Source organism: Alligator sinensis, unplaced genomic scaffold, assembly GCF_000455745.1.
Source record: "Alligator sinensis unplaced genomic scaffold, ASM45574v1 scaffold968_1, whole genome shotgun sequence".
NCBI lineage: Eukaryota > Metazoa > Chordata > Crocodylia > Alligatoridae > Alligator > Alligator sinensis.
Genome location: NW_005843177.1, coordinates 147,325 through 152,869, shown reverse-complemented (window position 1 = coordinate 152,869; position 5,545 = coordinate 147,325). Strand labels below are relative to the sequence as shown.

Here is a 5,545-nt window from a genome sequence, read left to right as displayed (position 1 = left end):
CCTTTGTGATAACCCCTACGGGGGGAGGTTGAGAGAGCTGAATCTCTTCAGCCTTCACAAGAGACGGTTGAGCGGAGATCTTGTGGCCGCCTATACATTTATTAGGGGAGGTCAACGGGGAATAGGGGAAGCACTGTTTACTAAGGCACCCCAGGGAGTGACTAGGAATAACGGGTGTAAACTAGTTGAGAGTGGATTTAGGTTAGATATTAGGAAGAAATTTTTCACAGTAAGGGTGGCCAGGATCTGGAAAGGGCTGCCAAGAGAGGTGGTGCTGTCACCTAGCTTGGAGGTCTGCAAGAGGAAGCTAGATAGTCACCTGGCTGGGGTCATCTGACCTCGGACCTCTTTCCTGCCAGGGGCAGGGGGTCGGACATGATGATCCCTTGGGTCCCTTCTGACTCCACAATCTATGAAACGATGAATTGTGGGGGTGGCGGAGATGTGTTGGCAGGTTTTACATTCCTTGTCATGGCATGGTCTGGATCCATTCAGTGTGTTTCAGAATCAAGATATATGATGTCAATCTCCCCACGAAGGCTGGGGCTGGTGGTTGCTGCTGCTGCTCTCACCACAACGGGAGGACAAGAAAGGAGCTGCGCACGTCCCCTTTCCTCCCCTTCCGCGGACGGCTAGAGGACTCTTTCTGAAGCCTTGCCCAGTCGGAGGAGCGGGTTTGTTCAGACTGCCTCACCCGTCTGAGGAGCTCTTCCCCTCCTGCCCCCCGGACACTCGGGGAGTCTTGGGGCCCGGCTGCCCTGGGCAGGTGGCCTCTGGCAAGGCTTCTCCACACAGCCTTGAAGTATCAGCTGTGGTGTAATGGCCAGCACTCTGAATCCAGTAACCTGAGGTCAAGTCTCTGCAGAGCCTCAGGTGAACCTTTTTTGCACTGCCAGCTCTTTTGCAGAGGTGACTTGGCTCTTTCCTGAGCTTTCTTCTCCTTTGCTCTTCCCCACATTTGCAGGGGTGTGCAAAACACAGCCTATGTCCTGGATCTGGCCCACAGCATGACACTTTCCAGCCCACAGACCGGGGGCAGTCCAAGCGGTGGCACATGCAGCCAGCCCCACCACCCCGGGCACACAGTGGGGCTGGGGCAGCCACAGACTCAGTTTCCCCTGCAGCAACACTGAGCATCAGCAGCCAGATGCTGCTCCTCACCTGCCATGGCCCCATCACATCCCCTGGCCTGCCTGCTGGGTCCTCAGCCAGGCCCCATGGGATCCCGCCAGTCCGCCCGTTCTGCCTGGCATCCCCAGCAGTGGGCTTGAGATGGACACATCCAGGTCAGATAGCATTAATTGCCCTCTCCTACCCCTCCACACCTCTGTGCTGGGTCAGCACCTCATCCTGCCCTGCTGCACCTGGGTGGATCAACTTCCCCAAATCTGGAAATCCATGCATTTTTGTGAAAGTGATATGCCATGGGTGCATGAGCATGAAGGAGTCACATGGAGAGCAGGAGCTCAGAAAGGGATTTGGGGTCCTCGTGGCAGCCAAGACTAAGAAACAAACACGCAAAAGGTAGCCCAGTCACATCCCCACGGTTATAGTGTTTCCTCTTTTTTCTACCGCAGGCCTTTTCTTTCAGTTGTGGCCAGTGATGCTTGATCAGCTTTGGAGCACGAGAGTGAAGATCACCCAAAATCTTGAGTCTGCTTGTCATCGGAGTGAACCAGAATGGTGGGAATGGAGACCTTTACCTTTTCTTTCTCAGGACTTGGACAAGTCCTGCTCCCACTTCCACAGACTTTCAAGCACTGGTGGTTCAATGGTAGAATTCCTGCTTCCCATGCAGGAGACCTGGGTTCAATTCCCAGCCAATGCAGAAGCCCCTTGTCAGTGCTGTCCATTCCTTAACACTCCAGTGCTGTTCTTGACACAGATATTTGTTGTTGGTAACTTGCACTGATTTCTTGACTTTAAAAAAAATCTTCCAATGCAAAGCTCTCAGAAAAGGCAGAATAAAACAGCATAGTCTGACATTACTGATTCCTTTTTGAAACTTCTGGATTTATCTTATGAATCATGTATGGATATATACACGGTGAGCAGCGCTAATAGTGTGTGGCACCATTAATAAAATCTCATGGCCCTCCAGAGTGCCCAGTCACCCTGGCTGCAAATTACTCCTCTAGATTATTTCATCTGCACTGAGAGGATGCTAGAAATAGAAAGATGAACAAAAATGAAGCCTTCATCCCATGCCTTGCCCAGCAAGTAAAATGAATAGTGCAACCAAGAGAAACCCCATATATTTAATACCTTAATTTTAATTCAGTCTTGACAAAAAGGATCTGCTGTCCATTGAGAAATGCAGTTGGCAGTAAGGAAAGGGGAGGAGGAAATGAGGGTGAAGTTCAAAGCTGGATTCTTGCTGGGAAGGCCAGCACCCTGGACATTAAATCCTAAATTTCAGATGCCTTTAGCAGTGTCGGCAGTGAGTGCGGGCATGGCGAGCAGTGACTGCCATGGCGCTTTTCTCAGGGGGTGCACGTGCACATGCACCTGCATGCACCCCCGATGTGTCACCAATGATTTAGGGGCAAGGAATGAAACCCTGGGGTGCTTGTACATGTGACACCAAGATGATGTACAAGTGATGAAAATTACCCTTAATAGTGTCAGACTTTTCATGTATATGAGTATTAGGGCTTTTTAATTAGTTCTCATCATTGCAAATGTAGTTTAGTTTGCAATGTGTCAACTTGTAACCATGCAGCCATAAATCTGCCACGTGCACATGGTAAATCACTGAATTACGTGTACTGGATCCTGTTGTTCACCAGGTGTCACTACAATTTTTGTGTAGTGAGCCCCCTTGTCCACCAAAGTTGCTACAATTTGCAGGTACTTGTGTATAATGAATGTTTTAGGACAGCAGGTGTAGCTGCAGAGCCCAACATGAATCAATCTTCTGATGACCTCTTTTATTACTTTATTAAACCAATAATTCAAAGAAATGGGTCAGTGCTTGTTGTCTCCTATTTCACTTGGTGTGGTGGGTGTGCAAAGGGCCCTAGGGTGTGTTGTGGGGTTGAAGACCGGGGGGTGATTCTGGGCTCTTTTGGAGACGGATCAGTGACTGCTGTGTCTGTGCTCCCTTCTCTATTACAGGGGTACTGTGGTGGGTGGCGTGCCCTGACCCCCAGGCCCTGTTGGGTGTGCTCTGCTCTGAGCCATTAACACCAGATGCTGAGTGCAGTCTCACAGCTTTGCATCAGCTGCTGGGTTTTTTTCCAGATCCCTGCCCCGCACGAGTCAGCAACCAAGATGTTCACACAAGCAGGTTGCTGGCTTGCAGGGACAATTAGCATTGGCTAAAACCTGCCTGACTGCTTTTGAAGACTTGCAGGTGAACTCCTGACCTGTCTGCCTCGCCTCCCCTCCCCTCAGGCTTCTGATCCCTTCCCACAGCTGGGTCCTGAGCTGGGGGACGGGCTGTGTCCGGGGCCTGCTGCCTGACTCTCGTGCAAACCCACCTGAAACCCTGCTCTGCAAATGGAAGGATCTGATGCACTAAAAGAATAGAGACACCTGTAATGGGGACAGTCCCCTCTTCCCCCTCCTCCACAGCCAAGAGCCCTAGCCCAGGCACTGGGTAAAAACCCTTTGCTCTTCTCTGCCCAGGTGGAGGAGCTCTGAAAATCCCTATGGACACTTTGCTGAGACCTGCAGTGGGGGACAAGTTCTTCCTCAGTCCTGCTTGCTGGCCAAAGAAGGGCCATGGCTGGGCAACCGCCCTACCTGACAGCTGTAGTGGAGCTCGCAGTGGGGGCTTTACTCCCCAATTACTCCCCAGGCCCAAGCCAGGACCTGGGGCAATCACGTGGCCATGTGCCCCTGGGCAGCAGGCCAGCTGTGCAGGAGCATGGGGGAGCAAGTCGGGCATGGGGACAGCCAGAGGAAACCAGGACTTGGGCAATGGGATCAGAGACCCAAATAGAGATGTGGGGGCTAGTGTCTGGGGATGGAAGGGAAACACTGGACGGTGAGCGCATCTCCTGGTCCACCAGCTCTGTGGGGCTGGGGCTGGTGACTGGGGGCCTGAGCTGTGTTGTCCGGCACTGCTGGGCTGGTGGAAGCGGGGCATTTCCCCCTCAGCCTACCCACCCCCTGTGCAGGCTCCCACAGCCATGCTGCAGGGAGCTGCCGGGGGATGCCTTCCCCATGGGGTGTGGGGGAAGGATCTGGATGCCCTAGGGCATAAGACAAACTTACACGGATGTCCCTTCCCCACCTCGCAACTCCTCTATAACTCCCGAGTCCCACCTGCAGCCCTTCCCACCCGTCAGCCCGCTCCCCCCGCGCTGCCCGGCAGCTGCTTGCCTCCAGCTCAGCCAAGCACAACTGGGGGCAGCTCCTGCAGGGACTCGGACACAGACTGGGGTACGGATGGGGCTGTCCCTTCTCTCCCGGGACAAACTTCACCCCTTCTGGGCAGCAGCAGCAGCTGAAGCTGCAGGTCCTGGTGTGCAAGCCCTGCAGCCCGGCACCCTGTGCCCTGCCCCTGCAGTACACACAGACCCCTTGGCCACCTGCTGTCCCCCCATGAGTCCCACACAGCACCCCCTGCTCACTCACCCCATAGACCCGCAGGCTCCTGGCCTGCCTCCTGCACAGACACCCGGGTGCTGATGCCGTCCTGCCCCCTGCACTAACCCAACCCACACCTGCACACAGCTCCAGACCCTGCACCAGCTGGCGGGGAGCAGTTCCCAGTCCTGTCCCTGACCTACACCTTCCCCGGCCCTGCCTGGGAGCATCAGCCCAGAGCCTCTGCAGCCTGCAGCATCCACCCCCTCTCCCATACCCTCCCTGTCTTCTTGGTTTGCCCCAGGCACTTGGTAGCGGTGCCCATCTTGGCCGCCCTTTGGAGGCTGGTCGTGTCTGGTGGGCACTGCCCATGTCCTCCCCCAAGAACATCCCACCGGTCTGTTGGAGCTCCAGCAGCTGCAGCAAACAGCCCTGCAGGAGGCATCGCTCGGTCCAGGGGCAGCCAGGTCCAGGGAGACTTGCAGGGAGGCTTCAGGGCAGGGGGAAGCGGGAAGGGCCTGGCCTGGGGCACCAGCCTGAGGAGATTTGGTCTGCCGCTTTGGGTCACACACGCTGTGCTTCCAGCCCTGCTGCCCTCCCCTGGGCCCTCCGGAGCGCTGTGTGTGTGACCCAGAGCAGCAGCGCACAGAGGGGCTGCACAGGGAAGCTGCCTGCTGCTGCAAGCTCTGCGCTGCCCTGGTCACACTTCCCCTGTGTGCACGGGAGCAGTGGGCAGCAGCGCAGCTGCCCCTGCCTGCAGGAGAAGCGCGGCCAGGGCGGTGGGGAGCTCAGAGCAGCAGCTTTCTGCACCCCCTGCTGTGCCTTGCTGCATGGGAGGGCAGCACAGTGGGAAGCATGGTTGATATTTTGTGCCTCCCAAGAGCCCGGGGCTGGGGCCGGGGCTGGGGGTGGGAGGCAGCTGGGGCTGGGGCTGGGAGGCAGCAGCTGTTTGCAGCCTCCTGGCTGCAGCTGGTCCCGGTTTCGGGGAGCTGCTGGTAGCCAAGGAGGC

General features: G+C 55.9%; 1 non-coding gene and 1 pseudogene across 1 annotated transcript; both read left to right on the top strand.

The window, feature by feature from the left end:
• The window catches only part of LOC106723127, a 216,340-nt pseudogene that overhangs the window by 65,466 nt on the left and 145,329 nt on the right, over positions 1 to 5,545 (top strand).
• On the top strand, positions 1,758 to 1,828 carry TRNAG-CCC. The gene has a single exon. It is a non-coding gene; the product is annotated as a tRNA-Gly (tRNA).